The 25,045-nt window shown below is 46.7% G+C and overlaps 1 protein-coding gene across 1 annotated transcript in view; it reads left to right on the top strand.

Moving 5' to 3' along the window:
* Nucleotides 1-239: 239 nt before the first annotated feature.
* Nucleotides 240-25,045, top strand: part of LOC116952739 (inactive rhomboid protein 1-like) — a 78,605-nt gene continuing 53,799 nt past the window's right edge. Inside the window, exon 1 of the mRNA XM_032972351.2 lies at nucleotides 240-599. The gene's annotated coding sequence lies outside the window, so the exon portion shown is untranslated. The remainder of the gene's footprint in view (nucleotides 600-25,045) is intronic.

The following is a 25,045-nucleotide window of genomic DNA, read 5'->3' as shown; positions in this document are numbered from 1 at the left end:
GGAAGCCCCCCCCCTCCACCACGTAAGGAGATATTATGTTTATTATTTAAATGGTTCAATAGGTGACCGTCCAAGAGCTGAGGCTACAAAGTGCCCCACCGCCGTCCGTGCTGTGCTACTGTCGGGGCGTTTTTAACTCGTGGCCCTGCCGTGGCTCAATCGGCGAGCCCAGGGCCCCCCCCCGCCCCGAACCCCCACCCGCCCGCCCGCGCACAGAGACTGATGGACTGACAGCTGTGCCGAGGGAGGAGAGACTCAAGCTCGGTTCACTTCGTCGGCTTTGCCTCTCGGCCAATCTGGGACGCAACGTGCAGCCCTCGATGGGCGTGTGCTTGGTGGTGGGGGGGGAGCAGGGCGGGTCAGCAGAGACTTATGCAACTCTCACGCTTGTGTGTGTTTCTGCGGGGAGTTTTCATACGACTGTGGCGGAGGGGAAAGAGAGACACAGAGAGAGAGGAGAGCGCACGGGAAGCAGCTGAGTGAGGAACTACATCAGAAGCCAGATTTTCTTTTCGTCACGGCAGCTGGGAAGCCAAGGCTTCAACTCACACCAGTGCTTGTGGCTTCCTCCTGGAATAAAAGTTCGCTCAACTCTGCCGGTAACCTGCAGCAACTCTCCATGTGTGTGTGCATGTTACGTGTGTGTGTGTTTGTGTGTACGGTGTTGCTGCATGTAGTCTGCTTGGCAGCGGTGTCATAAATCAGTATGCGCTCGAGTGACGTGTGTTTATGATAGGTCCATAACATTTTTTAGTTTTTTTTAAGTTTCCAAATAGTGATTGCTTGGCACTGCATGCATACGAGAATTGTTTTAAATATTACATGTACATGAGAAGAATGTGAATAATCCACGGCAGAATGCCATTCCACTGCGTTCGCACTTCGGCAGTGCTGTGTACACAATCTATTTGAGGAGCTATCTCGTTCAAACACAGCCATGGGTTTGTTGTGACGTCTCCATGTGCCTTTCTCGATGCGTGTTGCAAAGTCAGTTGCACTCCCTCACCTGAATGTTCACGCCACGCAGACGTGACAGCTGATGAGAACCACGAAGGTGGCCACCAGTCCAGTGGTCTTGAATGCTTAAACGAAATCCGCCTGGTGAGCATGAGTCTTGGAAGGGAAAATAACGATTGAATGTTAATGTGGAATTAAACTAACTTGTATTAACATGGACAAGTATGTTTACCACCTTTTTATCAGAAGAGTCCAAGAGTTACTTGTTCAGAGTTTGGTAAACTAAACATTGACCTTCTTTGGTTCTTTCGGTAAAGTCACGTAGAATGAGAATAAAATAATAAAATAAAACAATAAAAATTCTCACGACATTGACCGCGCTGTTCGTGACGGGTTTAGAACGAGAAGCTACAATACCGAATTGAATAAAACTGAAACTTCGCTACACATTCTCTCACGTGACGCAGTTGTTTTTGTGCTGATTTATATTTGTTTCATTTGCCGTTACCACATTTTGATTTGCCTTTTTTTGTCGTTTTCGGTGAGCCGGGTTCCACTCTTGTCAATTTAGACGACTGTTGCCCGGTTTCTTGGGCGCTCACCTGATGAAAGAATTAATTAATGCATTTACGATGTGTGCAGATACATTTCGCGCCTACAATACCCGATGCAGAAACGAGCAAGAATTGCACGAATAAATCTGTCTACTATCCAGCATTTGCCAGTGTGTGTACGAGTATGTGATGAGTGTTGCAAAACAAATAATGTTGGTGTAAATCTTGACTTAAAGCTTTCGTGACTGCAGGAATTAATATTCTTGGGTCTCTCGGTAAAGACCCAAGAATATTGTTGGTGTACTTATCTTATACACGATGCTTTACGTACATTTTTTTTTCTGGAAGGAGGCAGGAGGGGGTGGTATTTCTCATTTGTGTGAATTTCACAATGCGGCGGTGCTATTTTTGAGAATATTTTTAAGGCTTTTCCGGATGTGAGCCCAGGAAACAGGGACAATGAGCGAAAGGGGTCTCGGGAACTTAAAAAAACTAACTTTTTGGAAGTGGTTTATGAAGATTGACTTTGCCTCCGAAAACTGCACCTTTTGGGCTTAAACGTTTCTAACAAGTAAAACGATGAATGTGATAATGATCACAAAGGGACTAAAACAATGCATTCCTAAACACAAACAGTACTGATAAGTTAAGCCTCCCCCCCCCTCAAACCCCCTTTGATGATTGAATGCTCATGAGCAAAGGCTTATCTCGGTGCTTTTAACGTTCAGCTTAATTTTGCTCATATGCACACCGAACCCACTCCGCGTCTCTCCCATCAATCCACGCTCCAGCTCCCACCACCGGGTGCTGTGCACTTGTGCCGCGATGTGTCCCGAGAGATGGGGGTGCCACGGTGGCGAGATGTTAACTACGTCGCCTGGTGTGCAGGAGGTCGTGAGTTCGATCCCGATCCCGACCCTGACGCCTGCTGCATATTTGGAGATTGCGTGTCTCGCTCTCCCTGTGGTCGTGTGGATGTTTTCCGGGTTTTCCGGTTTTTCCCTCCACATTTAGAATCAATGTGCCTTTGCAGTATTTGGCTGCTATACATTTACACATGATAAGCCGCTTCGTTGAGCTATCATTTGTGGCCAGGTCGCTTCTGAACAGAGCTATATAGCTCAGTGGGCCTTACCTGCTAAAATAAAAACAGTTTATAGTTGTTTTAAGTGTAACTGATGACAAGACAGCTGTGGATTGTTAAATGCATCTGTGCACACCTTTACATCTTACCCCCATTATATTCGTGGTCGGTTTTCTCCAGGTGATAATTTCACTCCCAAAAGCAAAATCCTAATTTATGGAATTAGCCAAACGTCGCAGTGAACAAAATACACATGCAGGCAAAACGCCTCCTTTCCGTAATTCATCTCTCCGAATACATTTTATTTTTTACACATCCCTTCAGTCACACAGCCTTCTGGGATCGCATAATTTCAGCAGCATTTTATTCACTGCAAGCAAACTCGACCAGATGTATCCCATCAGCAGTCAAGCTTGCTTGAACCAAGGCTGGCCAACCGCCAAATGTCACAACCCAAAGCAGCAGGATCAAGATGTCATCACTTGCCCAAAGTCGTTGATGCCACCGCAAATCACCAGCGATTGCTATCTGGCAGCAGGGCCGTCCTGCACAAACGATTCTCGAGACTTAGCGAGGCTTCCCCGAGTTCAAATCGGCGTAGTACAGTAGCAGTCAGTAGTCGTCGCACGTGGTAAGCAGACAACGCGAGCGAGCTGGGTTCCGTTGCTTTTGAACCCGAGGGTAAACACGACGGTTAGTCGGACTGCGCACCAGAAGTTATCCTGCCACGGCCCAAACGCGCGAGGAATGCCGCGGTCGTCGCAGCTAAGGATGGAGCAGCAGGTTCACCTGCAAGGCCATGCCTCTCCAACCCCACCCCCTCACTCAGGGCCACGCTGTGGCGGGTGTGGTGAGGGGGGAGGGCCACGCTTAAATCTCAGGGCCAAGGGTGTGGTTCTCTTGGCAGCGTGGCTCTGTGTTTAGGTGCGGCCATGTGTGTCCTAATCCAAGGTTGTGGAGGAGTGTGAAAGCCCGTTCTCTCTGTGTGTGCACAGCGGATCATGCAGAATATTACTTTGCAGTGCCCACCGCCCACATTCGGCATCACAGATGACCAAATCGACTCGGAATGCGCACCCGGTCTCGAACGGATCTCACAAGCTAAGCGGGCTTGAGGCCGGATTGTGCTGGAAGAAGGGTACGATATGTTGTTATAATCTCCATGATGTGGATGGTGTGCAGTGACCCCCATCCAGCAGGGGATAGATACAAGTGCCGTACATATGTACATGTACGTACTGAGCATTGAACGACAAAGTGAGTCAATAGTGGAAATTCAGCTTTCTTTATTCACAATCACTGTTGATATCCCTTCGTGGCCATAATGCAATTTATTTACCCAAGGAAGTCTCGAATTGCAGGCGATGCTCGACTCAGCCCATCATCCCTATGGGGAGTTGATAAATGTTATGGGACGTAAACAGTGGGTGTCAAGGGAGGGAATGACCTGCCCAACGTGCATTTTGAGAACGGAAGTCACCGACATTTTTAAACGTGGAGAGTTTACTCGTGAACTTTTTGGTTATTTACTCCGGACATCCCCACTGATTCTCAAGACGATGTTTTCTTCTCAAGTAGGGTCCCGCATTGGGGATGGTTTCACCAATATCACTCACGAGTGTTTGGCATCATCATCATCATCATCTCTGAGGAAACCGGAGTGCCCAGAGAAAAGCCACGAATCACGAAAGGGGAGTGCTGCCATCCCCTAGCTATTTGTGCAGACCAAAGCCTACAACACCCGGTTGTGCCCAGACAGGCAGTCTCCAATCCAAGTTCACAACAACAACAACAATTAAAAAAAAACCTCAAACCTCCTTGGCTTCTGGGATCTCACAAGATCCGGTGCATTCAGTGCGATGTCGTCATTGGCAAGGTGGTACCGAGTGTTACTTTGAAGGTTGCGTTCGTCATTTTACGGCTGCGTCGGCGTCGGCGTCGTTTATGTGGACGCTTTGCGCTGATTTAAGGGGGGAGAGATCGGCGATCGTGGCCCGAAGGTCACGAGAGCAACTATGCATTTTTTTTTTAAGAGGAACTCTGGTCAACGAAGCCTCTGTGCGGCGCCTTGCAGTGTCTGGGTGAAACGCGCTTTATGAGTGTTCATTATTACTCTTTGTTTTTTTCGGTAAAGTCACGTAGGTAGAAAAATAAAATAAAATATAAGAAAAAATATATTTTTTTATTTCTACCTACGTGACTTTAAAATAAAAAAACTTTATTTTCATTGTATTTTTCTACCCACGTGACTTTACCGAAAGAACCAAAGAGTATGGAATCCATCCAGTCACGAAAGCCTCAAATCAAGAGTGTAAATTATGATTATTGCTACTAACCGTAGTTTTGACAGCCAAAAAAACGGTTCGTCAAGGCACAGAGAGCGACGAATCTGCGGTGACACAGCAGCAGAGCGCGTCTGAGAGGGACCCTTTAGTGTCGATTCATTGTGACGCTTACGAAGGGAAACGGGCAATGCAGTGACAATCCATCCTCGCGTTCGCGCCTGTCAGAAGAATGTGTCTTGTAACCTAGCTTCCGTTTTTGTTATCAATAGTTTTCATATCTGATGTACATATCTGCGTATGTGTTACCTTTCCGGACGAATTGGTGCTACGCGTGCATGCTGTCAAGTAGGTTAAAACGCTTGGCCCAAAACGTCTCCGATTATATGTTCGGCCAATGAGTGTGTTGGAGTTTGTTGTTTTGTTGTTTTTAATTGGGCGCCACTGCCAACGCAGCATTGATCAATTATTTGTCGACGAACCAAAATCGCACTTCTCCTCTGAACCTCCATCGACCTCAGTTCGATTTCCGGCCACGGCTAACATTGGTGACGAGCGCGATATCTGGAACCGGTCCTGGGCCCTCATCCCCTTCACCAAAACCGCATCACTGACCAGCTAATAAAGCTCGTCAATCCACTGCTGGATGAAAGCCTCCGCACACTTGAGTCGTTTGTTAGAACACAGCTTATGATGCTCGTATGTGCTTTTATAAGCTCGTATGTGTCCTAACAACCGACTCAAGTGTGCGGAGGCTTTCATCCAGCAGTGGATTGACGGGCATTATTAGCAGTGCCTTGAGTGTGGTTCAACATAGTAAAGGGGATTATTGATATTAATCCGGGCGGTTATGTGATATACGACTGTGTACTGTATATGCCAGTATTGTACTCAAGTTAATGTGATTTCGTGTTTAAATGTTCGTTTCGGCATTGGTGGAGTCGCGTTGAGACTTGGTCAAGATGCTGATATCATGCTTGTTTGAAAATTCATTAAGGTTGACATCACCTGGGCGTGTGTAAAGTTACACGCTGAGAGCCCAGCAGAAGGAACTTACAGTCGATGCAGTTGAATAAAAGTGATGATTTCATAACTGATACTTTGCAGTTCCTTAAACATTCTGGGAAATACGTTTCCCAAAATGTAAATTACCTAGGCAGGTAAAACACATTTCGCAATGCTGATAGTGTCGGTGATGATGACAGCTTTCTAGAATGTTAAGAGGATATGGGGCCTTGTGATTAATATCTGCGTCGTCGTTTGGAAAATCCCTAATCTGACGATGGGTGATCAAAGTTTAACACCCCCCCCCCCCCTCCCACACGCTTCATTTTGCTCGAGGTATTTCACTCATACGGAGCACAGCGCGTGGGCCAGGTATTTAAAAATAAATATATATTATTCGTCTTGCAAAGAATGTCATATCCTCATTGCTCGCCCCATGCTGAGCTGCTGATGGTAAGGGGCGGTGGGGGGGAGGGGGAAACTCTGCCATTGATCTTTATCAAAAACCTTTGGTTGGTTGCTCTTCCAGCCTGACCAGTCCTGTAGGTCGCACACACCCGCGCGTTCCGTCACCCCAGTAACATTAACCACATTCCTCCTGTGAATGACCCCCCCCCCCCCCACACGCAACCACGCCGCCCCCTCCTTCAGAGTCGAGTCGCGCGTGTGCCCTCCGCCGCAAAACGCAGGTGAAACGTCTATCGGAATCAGAATTTTCATTCACACTGGAGGAATGCAATGAGCTGTAAAGCTCTTTGTCACAGGTGTCCGTTTGGGGGGCAGGGCGAGGTAAGAATGTTACAACAATACAAAAAAACGTGATAGGGGCCGTCAATAAATGACGTCACGCAACTAGGGGGGGGGGTTGAGAAATGTGACGTCACATCAAAATGCGCAACTTTAAATAAATATGGAATTGTTATAACGACATTAATTATTATAACAACACTCCTACAACATCAGAGTGCAGCGCCAAATTAAATACGCACTGCAATTAGAATAGTTTAAAGCGATTTGAAGCATTGTTTATTTTCAAAATGGAAATATGGTTGGGGGGGGGGGCAGAGCTTTGTGACGTCATATTTGAGGGGGGTCTGACTTTTTGTGACGCCGTGTGACGAGCGGGGGGGGGGTTAAAAATCGTCCAAAATTGCGTGACGTCATTTATGGACAGCCCATAGGAGTGCGAAGTACACGAAGGCTAAAGTCGAGGCGAAATAAAAGTTTAACAAAAAAATGCCCTGAATTGCCCTAAGACCATCCGAAGATGCCTTTTCAAAGCGTGCCCGGGGCCCATTTGCTAATTTTACTGCGTTCTTGTGCCTTCAAAATAAAGGCTAGTGAACAGCTCTTGACACACATTTCGCAAATGACTGTACTAGCCTGGCTATATATATAGGAAAAGCGACGTGTTAAATGTATTGTTTGGTTAAACCTTCAGGCACGTTGTAAGGTGTGCCTGTTATTCCTACAAAAAGGGCTTCGCAAGCACTGCGCCAAATGTGAAGACACTTTAGCAAAATGTGACATTTTATAAATGTCCGTAAATATTATCCAATGCTCTGTATACATACCAGGACTGTATTTACACAGTACCACACACACACACAGTACGTATTTAAACACAGTGTGACTGATGTAATTAAAAAGCTAAACTTTTCTCTGATGTAACCCTGGCGCTTTGGACATGGTGGTCCAGATGTCTTATGACCTCCCCCCCCCCCATTCAACTCTCGAAATTTTAATTAAATATTTTTAAAAGTAAGGTTTATTTACAACATAAATAACAAAAAAAATATTGACTGAAAGCTTTCGTGACTGCAGGAATTCATATTTTTGGGGTCTTTCGGTAAGGTCACAAGAAAAAAAAGAAAAAACTACGACGTTTCGATCGCAACACAAGCGGTCGTCTTCAGGAAAAGGGGGGTTAGCTTCCAAAGGCAAACTAGTTATAAGGGCTTTGTTTTTTTGTTATTTTCTTTGAACCTATCTACGTGACTTTACCGAAAGACCCAAAGAACAGAAATACAAATGTATGGGGAGTGTGCTGTTTAAAGCACTCCAGTTTATTTTTTTACGGATTAACACATTTCACATCCGGAGTTTAACTGCCATTTTTTTTTTACATAACTTTGAAGTCGTCTTATTTGTGTGTCACCTTAAAATTTTACAAATCTAAAAAGTCAACAGAAATCTGGAGCGAAATCAGAGAAATTCCAGAATTTGGAACTAAAAACCCATTCTCACCATACCTTTCTCAGTGATTTCCATGCATTCCGCAGTAAATTATTAGTTTATGGAAAATTACATCTTGGAGTGGCAATTAAATGATAGGTGCTGTAAACATGCATTGGGGTGCAAAGACAGACGTGAATTTGCAGCCTCGGAAAAATAATGAACCAAGAGCGTTTCACTTTAAGATTTACTATGCAGAAAATATTACAGTGCGTTCAGTTGTTGCTTAGTGTGTGAAGCCGCGGACTTTACGACCCCTCCCCCCCTCCCGTCAACTCTCCTGTCACTGCGTGGGCCTAGAGAGGCAGAAGCTCTCATAATCGCTTCTGTTTGTCAGGGGCAGAGATTTATCAACTTTTGAGTGTCTCGTGTGGATCATTATTTTGTATGTGATCTTCGTGAAACAGATTAGTGCAATCTGTTTGCACAAAACGATTCTGTTTTTAAAAAAATATGTCGGTGCTTTTCCAATGACCAAACCATTCTTGAATGTGTCTGGGCCTCTGTGGATTTTTGGAAGCTTAGCAGGCTTGGATCTGATGAGTACTTTGATGCGTGACCACCACGGCTTGCCAGGCATTGTTGGCATGGGGCTGCAATGTGGCCAAGAGATGACAGTGCTGAGTGTTATTGCCTCTCTGTGAACTTGGTAGTGGTTAAACATCCAGATGCAGGACCCTCCTGAAAAAGAGTCTTGAGGCTCAATAAATATTGCTTGAGTTGATGGCATTATTACCATATATAATTAAAGTGTTTATGTTTAAACACAACACTTTAAATGTAACCCGCTCAAATGCATGTTGTGTAGCTCATTCCATCATTTGACAATCACTGTTGACTTCCCCACGCCCACTGTTTACTTCCCACACCATTTATCAACCCCCCGTAGGGATGATGGGCTGAGTCGACCCTCAAATGCAATTTGAACTCACGGCTTCCACTTGTGAGAGTCAAGGTCTCTGCCACTGTTACCCACCCCTCCCCCACCTCTACAGCTGGATACCATGGGCACAGAATGATAGACACAAGGTTTAGCTGTCAAAAAGTTCCACAACCAAAAAAATATAGTTCAAAAGTTTCCAGCAAAAAAAAGTTGCACTGCGCCGATTTATTTTCTTATACTGTACTTAAAAGGGACCCTTTGTGTTTTTGGGTGGGGCAGCCCTGAGGGTTTGATGGGGGGAGAGAAAAAAATATATCAGAATTCATCATTTTGAGGATGGGTTCATGGAACAAAACACATCTCACGTCAGCATCTTTTGAAAGGTAATAACAGAAGTAAAGATTTTGATTTAAAGCTTTCGTGACTGCAGTAATTCATATTCTTAGTTTTTTCGGTAAAGTCACGTTGAAGAGAAACAACAAAATAATAAAATATATCTTCAACGTGACTTTACCGAAAAAACTAAGAATAAGAAGTAAAGATGTTTATACTAACTACTTAACTTTTTATTTTATTTTACTAGGTAAGGCCCACTGAGCTCTTTTTGCCCTTTCTGAGAAGCGACCTGGCCACAAGTTACATATCAACGAAGTGGCTTACCATGTGGAAATTCATAGCAGCTAAATACTCTAAAGGTGTGCTTCTAAATGTGGATGGAAAAAAAACCGGAGGACTCGGAGAAAAATCCACACGACCTTAGTATAATTTTGACCTTTAACAAGTGAGATAAAGAGTATAAATTTTGCACACTCGTCTGGGCTTAAAAGGAATTGGCTCGCCAGTGGCTTCATGTTTGCAGATTAGGGACCTTCCCACCTATTGTGTGAGAGATTAGTCAAGAGTGTTTTAGGCCCAAAGTGGACAGCAGGTCGATTGTCCCATCTCTCCTACACATCCATGAGACACACAATGTGTGCCATTTGCCCTAAGCGTCATCCTGCTCACCGCTTTCCATCCAAAATAAACAGACTCCCGCACAATAAAGCGGTTTGCCGTGCTGGTGTTGAACCTATATTATTGGCGATGCCGCTGAGCAGTTACCAGAATGGTCAGTGCGCTTGCCACTGAGCCAGTTTTCATGCTGCTGACGGTTTGATTCTTTACCCCTGCCAGTACTGTAGTCCCACTATTACACGTGGTTGGCTGTCGCAGTAAGCATGGAAGATTGGGCCAACGTTGGTCCAACAATTTCGACCGCATGCTAATGTTGGCCCAACGTTGCATGTTGTTGACTGGTTGCTCGGGATTTTTTTTCTCCATGTGCTTCTATGCTGTGCCTCTTCTCCAGTCAAATCCACTACCTTCAACATGTCGCTCCACCAATCCTTCCATCTCTATAAATAAAAATTACCAGGTAAGGCCCACTGAACCATATAGCTCTTTTTCAGAAGCAACCTGATTGCAAATGATAGCGCAACGAAGTGACTTATGTGGAAATGTATAGCAGCCAAATACTCTCAAGGCACGTTGCTTCTAAATGTGGAGGGAAAAAACGGAGAAACCGGAGAATAATCCACACGACCACTGGGAGAGAGAGACATGCACAAACTCCAAATAAAAATACGTCAAGGTCAGGATCGAACCCTCATCCTGTATACCAGGCGAGGAAGTTAACATCTCACCAACCTGATCTCTCTTTTTGCTCCGAACCAGGCAGCATCTCCACAATAGCCCTTCTAGTTGCATGTTTTATCACGTGCCCAAGGCGTCGAAAGTCTAGCCTATCATTTTAAATTCCACTCACCAAACTGCGATGCCTGCTGTTAAATGGACCCTCAAGATGTTACCCGTTAGCGAAATTCTGCCACTGTTTGCCGGCGTCGTCCAACACATTCGAGCATATCCCACCAACTAAAATTATGTACGCAAAAAATAACCGCAAGTACAGTCATCGTGGCCTTTTAAGCTCTCCTTGCAACATACCCCCCCCCCATCCCCCGCCAAAAAAACCCCGCCTGTTTTATCTGAGATGCAATGCACAGTTTTGTTGCATTTTTTGCATTGTTAATAAACGACTCAGTGCAGCTTTAAAGTAATATCTGCCGGGTTTTTTTTTACTTCCGATAGCTGCGCCTGCTAACCTGCTTAAAACACACACTGAACTTTGCTGCCACTATTCAATTGAAAGGCCCTTGTTGCCAAGTACTAACCCGCTCTCGTGCGGTGCACCCAACCGCCTCCTTCGCGTATCAAATGAAGCAATGAAACCTATACTTTTCGGATCCCTCGAGTCTGATTTTGTACGGGTAGATTACGTCCGACTTGAAAGATCCAAAACGTTGGTAGCCGAGACGCATCCGTGGGGGGTTGTCGACTTTCATCGGCGAATCCCCTTGTGCTGTGAAGCATCACTCATGTCCAGTGCTGTATTAACTATTACGAGTCACTTTAAGATGTTTTTCTTGTTCATGTTTTTGTTTTTTGTTTGTTTTGCGGTTGCACCCGATTCAAGAGCCGAATGGTTCACAGGGCTATACCAAATAAATGAAACTGAAAAAAAATGAAAACTACTAGAGGTAAACACAGGGATGAACAGAAACGTCGACAAGACAAACACCGTCGCCTCTGCAGTCATCAAGTGACAGCACAAACGAGCCGCCGCCGGCCGCCGCTTATTTATATATTTATATTGGTGCCATTCGGCCAGCGGTGTCATTTACACATTCACATGGCGAGGATCAGCATCTATACTCTTTGGTTCTATTGGGTAAAGTCACGTAGGTGAAAATAAAATAACAAAAAATTACGACGTTTCGGCCACAACACAAGCGGCCTTCATCAGGTGAAGGGACGAGACTGTCTGGAGGACAGCGCTGGAGTGGGAGAAGCCACGCTCAGATCACGACCTTTAAGCTTGTGATCGCGGCATCTTTTGAGGAAGGTCAGCGTCTCGATGAGTGATCTAAGCGTGGCTTCTCCCACTCCAGCGCTGTCCTCCAGACAGTCTCGTCACTTCACCTGATGAAGGCCGCTTGTGTTGTGGCCGAAACGTCGTGATTTTTTGTTATTTTATTTTTACCTACGTGACTTTACCCAATAGAACCAAAGAGTATGGATCCTAGCAGTCACGAAAGCTTTAAATCTAGGATCAGCATCTACACACAGCGGCCAAACTGTGCCGCAAGGTGGCCAGGAGATGATGTTACAGCAAAGGATTCCAATGTGCATCTATGTGGAGCATTGGGCATTCACTACCTCCTCATATGTGTGGTGGGTTTTCCCTGGCTTCTGCAGTTTCCTTCCACCTGGAAAACGCTCATTTACAGAATTGGCCAAACGTCCCATAAAACGCACGAGTCTTGAATCGCATTGAAGCTTGTACGGGTAAATGTTTTCGCGCAGTGGTGCATGGTAGGAATCCAATGCAAGGAAGGTTTTGTCATGAGTCTCAGTGAGGCTTTCATAGATAGAGGGCATCGTTCTTACGGTTTTAATTAACTGTTGACTTCTTGTGAAGTCGTCGTTATTTCATTAACTTTGGAGAGGTGACTCAGCACCCAGCAGGGATTTAAATGCATGCCCTTGTGATTGTCAGTATCCGGTGGTCTGCCAAGAGCACGGTCCGCCTCACAGATGCTCACGAACAGCAGTGAAGTAATTGTTCATTTATATTTCAAACGACCCGTTTTTGTGCAGCATGTGGAGAACCATTGTAAACATTTTACGAAGGTGCTCGTGTTAACAGCAACAACAACAACGAGTAACGGTTATCAGTCACAATAGCAATAAGAATACAAAATACGATGATGATGATGCTGCTGCTGCTCTTGCAGAAGCAGTTTGCTAATGGTTGGTAGTGGATTCGTGCATTAATCTTTAAGCAGTGGTCTGTCTTTTGTCTCGTGAGCAGTTTGTAAATTCTCCAGTCGCGCACTGCGGGGCTTGCTTTCGTGTTCGTATTATTTGGGTGTCAATTGAGCCGGAGGCATTTTACAATTTTATTCTTAGAACTCTTAGAATGGCGAGTGTGTGTTGTGTGTGGGCTGCGGCCCATTAAAGTCCCCCGCATAGCCAGCATTCATTCCGTGCGTTCGATACGATATCAGAAGTTGAGCAAAAAATAAAATTACTGTTCAGGCGACCGCTCCCATTGAGTACGGAACAGTTGTCATTTTCAAGGGTGTGGAGAGAAGCCAGATAGGGGGAAGGATTTTTTGTTCACTGATATTCAACAGCAACCAACGACCTCCTTATAATTATAACAATTCAATGTTTTTTTTGTATCCATTAAAACCTCGCCAAGCCTTAAGACTCACCTTCATGTGGGTGCTGCTTCATTGGGATGTTTGGCCAATTTACCATAAAGGGTGTTTGGCACGTGGGAGGAAGACACAATACCCATATAAATCCCAACACACACAAGCGGGTAAAACACTTAAAGCTCCACACGGATGGATTCACTCCACCTGCTGTACTACCGTCTGCTGACCACCTCGCAACCTTATATCAATATTAAACCAAAGGTATTTTCGACGCAAAATGCTACCTTAAGTACAGCGTATGTCACGATTTGCCAATTTGCCGAAGTAAATTATGTACAGTAAGTACAAACATTGAATTTCTGTAATTGCAGTATACATTGTCAGCAAGGGGCAGTGCTGCAAAATATTTGCTCCAATCGACTATGACCTTCGCTTTTACCCAGCCACACTGACCCACATGGTGAAGTGTGATGGAAATAGGCCCCACAACCCACATGGTATTTCGTTTGTTGTCCTTCCCCCGCACCTCGGATTCGCGCGGTTGGCTGCGCACAGAGTTGCCTCTTTCATATCGTCTTGGTTATGTGAGCAGCGTGCAAGCATGTGCCCAAATTTACATCCCTGAACAGGTCAAGCACGGTCCACACACAGTGCTTATCAACTTGCCTGGCTGCGATGGCGGGGACAGCAGCGCTCGTATGAACGTAATGCTATTCTAATGAAAACAACAAACCTTTCCAAACGTGCATCGTCCTTCTGCTTGGAGTTGCTGCCAAATCATCCTCTTACCTAATAATATCCCAGGGTGAGGATACGGGGCAACCCGGACGTTAGACCAGGCAACATTATGCTCCACTTGCTTCTGAAGCTGCTAATCCTGCGACGGCTCGACTTGTGGAAAAAAAATTGTGACTTTGGTCTTTGACCTGCTCACCTAAAAGAATAAACACACGTGGAATGTTACGGTCACAGACTGCCCACTGACTCTGTCAACGGATTAAATATTGTCTGAGTGCATACACACACGAGATTGTGTACCCCCTGTGTGCCTTTGGTGGATGTGATATAAATTTTGTAAATATTTTTTTCAATGGCATAAGCTTGATTGATGCGTAAGGAAGTACTAAGGGAAGCTGTCAGAACTGACGTAAATCTCTCAGGCTCGTATTTAGTACGGTAAGAATCCTGTTATATGATTTGATGGCAGGGGCTATAGGCGTGAATCCCATTTACAGCTTCAACAGGAAAATCTGATCATTGTATTGTACTGATATTTGCCAGTAAACTCCTGGAATAAGTCCTCCCCGTGAATTGTCGGTCACGAGGGTTATTTGGCCATAATGTTGCTGCCAAATCGTGGCCAGCTGGGCTAAAAAACGTAATAAACTCAACTAATATTCACCATCCGGGTCAGTGCAGGTTGGGTGAAGGGTGGCGGTGTGTCTAAGGACCGTTTGCCACTTATGTCGGCCATGGCCCAGAATCGAACTCGGGTTGCCAGGTTAATATCACGGTGAGCTAACGACTACGCCACCCCGTATCGGATAATAGTAGCTCGCACATGAAGAGTTTCGCTGTGTATGTAAACAGTACTTATAAAGACCCTGATGTATATACATGCATTCATGCGCGCATGCGACTACAGTTTGGTTACAATGCCACAGAGTGTGGTGTGTAAGCAGCAAATAAAGTTTAATGTGGAGGTGTCGTTGTGCTCAAATGGATGGCGTCTCGTCCTACTCCCATTGACTGTCCTGAAAAAATAAACCTTTCTGTTGTGGAGGCAGTGTCTGTCCATGACAACCACTGCTGACGACCCCTAAATTTGTACATACCTTTATAGTCCCCCAGAGGGATGATAGGTCAAGTTGACGTCAGACCGCAATTTTTAACTCAACCCTACCACGGCACCACCCAGCCTGGTTTAGAACAACATATTTTATTCGTATTATTTCGTGATGTGGATTGGTGGCTCAGTGGTTCTCGCACTGTGCTACAAACTCGGCGACCTAAGTTCGACTCCCGGCCTCGGCTAATGCCAGCGGCACGTGGTAACTGAACCCGTCCTGGGCGTCCATCCCCTTCACCTCCCCACCATGACCAGCGTGGTGAAGCATGGCCATAACAAACGCCGTGACCGACACGGTGTGGGGAGGGGGGGGGGACATTCATCCAGCAGTGAATTGACAATTGATGATTAGTCGCTCTGTAACTTATTGAGGCATTTCTCGAACGTCCATAATACCCTCGTGGGTTTGGCACCCGGCCCATCAGCAGGCCGGGAGGTAAGGTGGTGGAGGAAGCAGGTGAGCTGAGAGCGGGGAATCTCTATACCTATAATGTTAAATGAAGCAAAAGGCTGGAAACGTGAATAATTGTTGGACTGTAAGGAAAGCAAAATAACTCCGATGTAACATTTAATCTGAAGGGGGTGGGTGGGGGCTTACTTGGGATGTGGGTGTACACGTGTTACAGCTGTGCGTGCGTCTCCCGTGTACCACACGGCACCGGGCTTAGCTCTGCAATGGGATATCTTGACGCGTGACGCTTCAGGTGCGTTCGAAGCTGGGCCCCGAGTGAGAAGCGCTCGTTTTGCCGGCCGCCTTAGCAACGTGGCCCCTGGCTCGGTCCGTCAATCTCGTGCCGCTGCCAGCGGCGATGTGGGAATTGGCCCCGTCGCGGAACTGCGAAGCAACACGGACGTTTGCAAACGAGTTACGTTTATTGAAAATTAATAGCCATCACCTTACACTTTAGTAACGCCGGTGCCGTTATGGTGGATTGCTCGGCGTAGAGTCCGCGTGTGTGCCGTAAACAGCTGCGTTCTCTGGCAGCGTTGGAGGGGTGGAGGTGGGGGGGAATCAAGCGGTCGTGTTTACAGCCGTTTCAAATATACACAGCGATGAGATGAGGCCGCCAGGCTCCAAATAGCCCCGGACAATGTCGGAGGGTGATCCATTTGTAGACGCCCCACTAAAATGAGAACTGAATGTAGAGATAGCAACAATTTTTTTTTTAACTCTTACATGCATCCCGCCAATCTCTGTACACTCATTAGATTTCTTCACACTCTCCTCTGTAAGACCCGGAGAAATCGCTTTCACAATATTCAATCACTTGTTGAGAAGAAACACGGGGCCTTATTAGAAGTCATTGGGATTCCTATAAATGGATCACATAAAACTAGCATATACCTTTAACGCAATAATTTTCTGATAATCATAATCTAAGAGCACGTCCACCGTGGAGATGGAGCGATGTGATCAGGTTGTGCGTGGGTGCTGGGTGGTCTGTTGCATCGCAGGTCAGCTTGGGGAAACTTTCATCTAGCAGTGGATGAATCATGGCTGATGATGAAGAAAATAAAACGTACAATGAGAGATGATGTCAGTTATCATGGCCGCTGCATGAGTTTGATGCGGGAAACAAGTTTGCAGCTACATTATGGGACCTCCTTTGCCAGTACCACAATATGAGAATAGGTTTTTCCCCTTTTATCTGGCAACAAAACAGCTGTGTTGAGTTGTTAAAACACCAAACTGAAACCTTTTACAAGGAATTATGTCTGCATTAACCACAATGCTTGTGGTCAGAATTCAGACAAAAAACATACTCTGATAATATATGCATTGTCTTTGAAACTGATTGGTCCACACCAGAGACAGCTTTCTTTTGAGCCTCATCTCAAACGGTTTTAGACCAGAGGACGCCAAAAGGCGTACAGCACAAAGACTAAAAGGTTTCAGTTTGGTGTTTTAACAACTGTGGACCAATCAGTTTCAAGGACAATGCATATATAATCAGAGTATGTTTTTTGTTTGCATTTTGACCACGAGCATTGTGGTTAATGCAGACACGATTCCTTGTAAAAGATTTCAGTTTGGTGTTTTAACAACTTAAAACCTGTTTTGTTGCCAGATAAAAGGGCAAAACCCTATTCTCAAGTTTGCATCGGTATATCTTGCACCAATCTTTCTTAACCTGCACGAACACATTTACAACTGCTGTTGAATAACCGTCATATTGTCCTCGCTTCCCTTGCATGCGAGGACAATATGACGAACATTGCTGAGGAGAGATCAACTTTTTTCCCGCTCTTCCGTGCCCTGGGAGTAGCTCACTTCTGGCATTCCAAATGCTTTTTGCTTTTTTAGCGCCACCGTGCGAACTCGCGCAAGCGCAAAACCGCGCGCCCCTTGTGTCGAACACTCGATTAGCGGCGGCTCACCCCGCTGGTCGTCTGCCCAAATCAAGTACCACTTTCTTGAGCCACCGATGGAATTTCCACCCGCTTGTCGCCGCTTCGCGTCCACGCACGACAAGATTTCTCCTGCTCGATATCTGCGGTGGGGGACGTGGTGGTTGGGGGACAGCTCCCTGTCGGAGGCGTTTCCTCTCCTCGGCTACCGCTCCGTGTCACCGTTCCTGACCGTCTGCCGTCGCCCAAAGGTCAACTCCTTTTGCTCGCCGCACTACTTCCGAACGAATAAGCGCACAAGGGCGCGAAGCCGCAAGTGTCAACGCGCGGGATCAGATTGCTCGTGCAAGCGGCGATCTGCTCCGGTGAGGTTGATGGAATCGCAACGCAATCGTCGGCAGGATTGCTGCGAAGGGGCCGTGATCATCTGAGTAGAGAGATGCGCGCTTGGAATTACGCTGACAGGACGGGTGAACGAATGGGTTTAGTGAGCATATGCAAGTTAGAAACATGTTGAATGTGAAGCAGAGGAAGTCGGCTTGGACCGGACACGCGGCCAGAGGGTACGATGGCCCATCGGTTGAGACTTAATGATGGGAGTGACAGCCAAAGGAGGGAACTTGCCCGGAGAGAACTTCCACCGTTGAGGTGGAGTGAACAATAATCGGCCCGTTGGCTGCAGCTGGACAGATTGCTGCATCGCAACGATGAATGTTGTTCCACGTGCTGCCATTTGAACTTGCAGTACACAGCAGAGTGTATGCAATATTATTTTTTTGTTTAAATACATGCAAAAAAACATTGCTGAGGGTAAGGCGATGACAAGTGTGTGTCTCTCTTCACCGTGAATTCATAACCCAGGCTACAGCAGGGAACATTGGCACGATCACGGTAACACAGCTGACGCTGTGTGTGTGTGTGCTTACTCTGTGTGTGTGGTGAGTGGTCACGAACCCGGCCACCTGAGTTAAATTCCCAGGAATGGCGAACATCTTTGGCGAGCGATGTCTGAACCGGTCCTGGGCTCTCCAAAGGTAGACTCAGCCTTAAAACAAGCCACCGGTGCAGTGTGTAAACGACAGCACTTAGTGGCGAATGACGGTTGTTGCTGAGTCAGTGATTGTGTTTGTGTGACGGTGGGATGTGAGAAGGTGTGTGTGTGTATGTCTTTGTATTGTGCATGCATGCATGCATTTGGGGAGCGGTAGTGTTAGCGGTTAGCGCGCTGCACTACGAACCTGGCGATCCGGGGTTCGATTGCCGCTCACGTATGAACCGGTCTTGGGCCTCCGCTAGGTCGACTCAGCCTCAAGCGAGTACCTGGTGCGGTGTGTTAACGACCACCCCACGCCCTCGTGTGCCGTGCCGGACTTCATATGCGCTTCTCGCTAACAGCACTCGCTGCTTCGGTCTACTCAGGCCACACGTGATTGGTGGTCTTTGTCTTTTGTTCTTGTGTGCATGCCTCGATTCACGACTGTCCGGTAACATTCACGGGCCAGGCGTACGTTCATAGTCGCCTCGCTTGAGTCAGTCACTGTGCCACATCAGCGTTTCCTCCTCCTGCCCATCTGCAGTCGAGCTCCTCTGGCTGTTAAGCGTGCCACCTGTAAACCATCGCCAACGAGCGAAGAGGTGGGTGGGTGTAAGAGAGATAGAGAGAGAGGGAGGGGAGTGCTGTGATTCAGAGCCTCACGTTCTCCTCCCTGCCACGGCTCGGCAACTCTGGCCTCGGTTGACCCGGGTGGGCAGCGCGTGACCTCACCTTGCTCCCCGTGAAAAATTTGAGACCGAGTGACACATCTGTGGGCCCAGTCGGTCAAGTTATAGTCGGAAGCCGTGTGCTCAAGCAAGCACTTGAGCTGTGCAGTTCACGGAGGGTGTTTTTTTTTCTTCGTCAATGTTTAAGCCCCGAGCCGAGGAGTGGAAATTCAACATTCCTATGGCAGGGGAATGGCGGACCTAACATTGCACAAGAGCTCTTTACTCGTTTCATGTCGAAGGTACACTGTTAAGTTCATTTCTTTCGTGTGGGCTTGGGCAGGACACATAGCGAGAGTGGATGATGAGCGATGGTCAAGAATAACGATGGAGTGGCAGCCAACGGAACGGAATGTGTCTGATAGAACGCCGGGCGTGGAGGTGGAGCGATGATTGTGTGCGCGTGGACGTGTTAGGTGGTTTTATTTTTTTGCATCACAAGGGGGCGACGGCTTGGGTTGGCCTCCATCTAGCAGTGGATTGATCATAGCTGATGACGACGACGACGACGATGTTATTTAAACGCTGCAAAATATTTACCGGTCGATTGAACCCTTCTTTATGACACAAAACCAAAAACACCTCGCCTCCCTCATCAACATTAACGCCGCCGTTAAATGCAACACGTCGCATGCCTGTTTACCAATGTTCCTCGTGTAACCATGCCTACACGTGCGTGTATGCACGCACACACACACGTACGTATGCACGCGTGCACGCTTCTAAAGCGAAAGACAGTTGTGATGCACATGTGCGTCTCGATACGCAGCAACGACACAGCCGGTAGACAGACCGCCTCGTATTTGGAGGCCCCGGCCAACATTTTTTGAGAGGGTGCCAGTCGGCTCGGGTTCATGTGGACAAGCGCACATCTGTGTGAAAGCTAAACTGAGCCGCGAAATCTCAACGCGTATATTACAGTCACTCGTGTTATTGGTATCACTATGCCCCTTTTATTATTATTATTTCGCTTTTCCACAGTTATGACAGATCTTGGAGAGAGAAAAAAATATACGCTTCGCAGTCACGTCGATAACTGTGCCAACCGTGTTTGAGCAAATAGAACTTTGTGGGTCGTTTATAAAGTCAACAATCTGATGTCGCTACGCATTAAAAAAAACACGTGTCAAAGAGTCTCAAGCAATAGATGCCTCGGGACACATTCACACACGTGGTACCGCGGTCCGACGTCGATTAAAACAGCTCATAATTTACAGCTTCTTTGTCAATCCACTGATTCACGAAAGGCCACCCCTTGGCAAGTCAGTCGTAGGGGTTGTTTGACCGTACTTCATCGTGTTTGTCAGTGTGGCTTAGCGAAGGAAGGTTCGGATATGACTCTCCGCTCATGCTGTCCATTGCCGCGTGTATCGACCTCGTTGGTTCAACGTAATCATAGTTCAGCGAGCGAACCACTGCGCCGACCATTCCATCCCGTCATCGATTAACGGCGTGCAAGCCGCTTGCAAACTCGTTGGATTTCCACAACCCACCTCAAGGCAACGTTTTTTTTGGTTTTCAGCGTCGATTCAGATACATCGCTCTCTGATGTCCGTCCGTCCATCCCCCCTACCCCGTCCCCCCGTGTGAAATCACACACCGTTTTTAAGACTACTTGACCAGCCCGTCCGGCTTGCTTCGGGTTGTGAATTAAGCACCGTGCGGAGGAATAGGAGGCCTACGATGGGACTGGCAATCGTCCGTCACTCTTCCAACGCTAGGGGAGCAAGTGAGAGGGTCATTCGTTTTAGCCCACGGGCCCCACAACTCCACAAAAACAACGGAGAGATGGATCACTGTTAGGTGTGTATCTGCTTTCCTGTAATTTTCCCTGGAGAGAGATCAGAGAGGAGGGGGAGAGGAAACATCAGGTGCCGTCATAAACGCAGACACCGCAGCACAGGACTTACAACGCTGACCCCCCTCGACCTGAGACGGCGGGGTCAGTGCGGCCAGCCCTTAAATCAAGATTGCACATGGAGCCAAGGTGCACTTTCAGTGTCGGAGTACATGATAGAAAACACATCCACTGACCCTGGCCTTGAAGTATGTATTGTGCCGTAATGTGGCCCAAAAAAAAAGTTTGGTTCTCCATCCGGGGCATTTGTCAAAGTCAAAAGATGTCTCGCTGCTGTAAACCAGCAGCGGACGGCGCTCATGGCTGTTGAGCCATTGCAATAAGTTGATATTTTACATTCGTATGGCGGCAGCCATGTGATCAGGGCCGGATTACAGTTACCGCGAGGCCCCCAGTAGTATGTTCAAAAGTAAAACAAAGTTAATGAAAAAAAAGTATTTTTACAAGGCTAACAGCAAATTAAATTCGGCATTCACAAACGAAGTAACTTTTCACTTAATCTCTAGAGGCCCTCCAGCTGACGGAGGCCCCTGGGCTGCAGCCACTAAAGCCCCCACGCCTTGATCTGGAGCCTGTATGTGATGAACAATAAATACGGTTAGTACCACATATAGCGTCAAATATATATCTAGATATCATCTTATCGATCTAGCAAGTCACCACTGGTTTGAAGCGCCGCCAAATGGTTTGTAGATCATGGAGACACTTTAGCTCAGCAAACCGAATTCCTCCCCACCGCCGCTTATAGCAAGTGGCCAGCGTAACGAGGGTTGACGTGCGGCTAATCGAGCAGAGAGGTTGCAGTGCCACGTTCGCCTGGCGCACTGGTTCGCTAATAACGCCTCTCGCCAAACTCGCCGATCGTTTGTTGTAAAAACAGCAACTTCACTCATCCCTTCGGTTCGCGTCTCGCTGCAGGGCAGCAGCAAGCAGCAGTGAAACCCTCGATGCCACGGAGCGCCTCTCCACATCCCCACGTCTCCCACCCCGCCCATCGCCACTGCTGAAACACCAACCGTCTCTCATCGCCTAATATGATGCAAAGCGGATTGCGCAGAGCCTAATAACTTATCGACAACAACAAAAAACCTGTGACTCCCCCCTCCATTGCTCCGACTCTCGTTTCTGAACAATTAAAACCGCGTGGTTATTCAATTTGTTTCGCTGTGAAGGGATAGAAAAACGGCGTGGCTGCTCTTCAAGAGTGAGCATCCTGGAACTGTTTGCACACTTGAGGCCTGTCACGCGGCCTTTTGTGAGAGTGGGACTTGATGCATGGTCTCCGAGTGCCGTGTTGGAAAAAAGAAGTTTGACTCCACAAGCCCTGCTTGTCTCGTTCTTGTTGGAACCAATTTTTTTTTATGTGGCGTTAATGTTTGTACTGCATGAGCAAACTTTCCCAGAACTACACCGATCACTATCTGATCCTTCGCCGTGAAATGTACAAAGTAGGAAACCTTATCTGCCTTTATGTTATGTAGTTTATGGGTATGGAGGTGGGGTTTGTTTATGTTCGTCAACATTTAGCTACTGCATCTGGTTTCTGTGGGAATCGAACAGATAGGCTTTTCATTCACGATTTTTTTTTTAAATCATAGTATGATCGAGCCAACTTTTTTTCGTGCGTGTGTGTTCTTTCGGAGGCAGGATTAACCTTTGTGGTGGGATCAGGTTTCTCGCTCGCGTCACGCTTACAATAACCCATGCCACATTGAAAAATGTATGAGGATCCTAATTTATTAAGTCTACTTATTCATTCAAAGTCAGCCTCCACACTTAAAGAGTTGTTTGGCGGTATACAGCTTTGTTGGTGGCCCAGAGCACTGACCGATCAAAATCTCTCATTTCGATCGGATCATTGGGGTTTATTAGTAATAAATCGGCATTTTGCGACCCCCACTGCCACTGTGCAGCATATTAATACGTGCTAGGGACTCTATGAGATGATAGGACAATAGTCTGAGTCCATAATTGGCAATAAGTAACAGCAGAGCAGTTATAAGTGACCCACAGAATTATCCGCAGTTGCGTATGCAGAGTCCACGACTTCCCTAAAGGCATCAACACCTTCAGCGAGCGCGATGCCGATCACACAACGCGGTTCGAATCCGACCCTCGATCGATGGCTGCGACATCGCCGCACACGCGTCGAATAAAAAGCATGGGACAAGTCCTTACTTACTAACAACTCCTGACTAACAAGCCCTTACTTACTAACAACTCCTCTATCATTTTTCATTGCTGGAGGGATTGCCCCCCCCCCCCACCTGAAAATCCTGGCTCCGACATTGGCCCAGAGTCCGTGGTGGTATAAATTTCCATGGCAGAGGTTATTCTCTCCACAAGACCACCGCTCTCGTCGTGACTTAGTGCGCTCATTTTGTACTCACCTTCTCATTAGTGCAACTTGTGTTCTAAACACGCCTTGGTCGTTGCACGTACAGGGTCGGGGAAAAAAGTATTTGATCCCCTGCTGATTTTGTACGTTTGCCCACTGACAAAGAAATGATCAATCTATAATTTTAATGGTAGGTTTATTTGAACAGTGAGAGACAGAATAACAACAACAAAATCCAGAAAAACGCATGTCAAAAATGTTATAAATTGATTTGCATTTTAATGAGCGAAATAAGTATTTGACCCCCTCTCAATCAGAAATATTTCTGGCTCCCAGGTGTCTTTTATATAGGTAACGAGCTGAGATTAGGAGCACACTCTTAAAGGGAATGCTCCTAATCTCAGCTTGTTACCTGTATAAAAGATGCCTGTCCACAGAAGCAAACAATAAATCATATTCCAAACTCTCCACCATGGCCAAGGCCAAAGAGCTCTCCAAGGATGTCAGGGACAAGATTGTAGACCTACACAAGGCTGGAATGGGCTACAAGACCATTTCCAAGCAGCTTGGTGAGAAGGTGACAACAGTTGGTGCGATTATTCGCAAATGAAAGAAACACAAAAGAACTGTCAATCTCCCTCGGCCTGGGGCTCCATGCAAGATCTCACCTCGTGGAGTTGCAATGATCATGAGAACGGTGAGGAATCAGCCCATAACTACACGGGAGGATCTTGTCAATGATCTCAAGGCAGCTGGGACCATAGTCACCAAGAAAACAATTGGTAACACACTACGCCGTAAAGGACTGAAATCCTGCAGCGCCCGCAAGGTCCCCCTGCTCAAGAAAGCACATATGCATGCCCGTCTGACGTTTGCCAATGAACATCTGAATGATTCAGAGGGCAACTGGGTGAAGGTGTTGTGGTCAGATGAGACCAAAATGGAGCTCTTTGGCATCAACTCAAGTCGCCGTGTTTGGAGGAGGAGGAATGCTGCCTATGACCCCAAGAACACCATCCCCACCGTCAAACATGGAGGTGGAAACATTATGCTTTGGGGGTGTTTTTCTGCTAAGGGGACAGGACAACTTAACCGCATCAAAGGGATGATGGACAGGGCCATGTACCGTCAAATATTGGGTGAGAACCTCCTTCCCTCAGCCAGGGCATTGAAAATGGGTCGTGGATGGGTATTCCAGCATGACAATGACCCAAAACACACGGCTAAGGCAACAAAGGAGTGGCTCAAGAAGAAGCACATTAAGGTCCTGGAGTGGCCTAGCCAGTCTCCAGACCTTAATCCCATGGAAAATCTGTGGAGGGAGCTGAAGGTTCGAGTTGCCAAACGTCAGCCTCGAAACCTTAATGATTTGGAGAAGATCTGCAAAGAGGAGTGGGACAAAATCCCTCCTGAGATGTGTGCAAACCTGGTGGCCAACTACAAGAAACGTCTGACCTCTGTGATTGCCAACAAGGGTTTTGCCACCAAGTACTAAGTCATGTTTTGCAGAGGGGTCAAATACTTATTTCCCTCATTAAAATGCAAATCAATTGATAACATTTTTGACATGCGTTTATCTGTATTTTTTTGTTGTTATTCTGTCTCTCACTGTTCAAATAAACCTACCA

This window comes from Petromyzon marinus, chromosome 3 (genome assembly GCF_048934315.1).
Source record: "Petromyzon marinus isolate PM22_M1 ecotype Great Lakes invasive population chromosome 3, UKy_Petmar_22M1.pri1.0, whole genome shotgun sequence".
NCBI classification, from domain to species: Eukaryota; Metazoa; Chordata; class Hyperoartia; order Petromyzontiformes; family Petromyzontidae; genus Petromyzon; species Petromyzon marinus.
The sequence above is the reverse complement of the archived record's forward strand: the minus strand, read 5'-3'. Positions and strand labels throughout refer to the sequence as shown.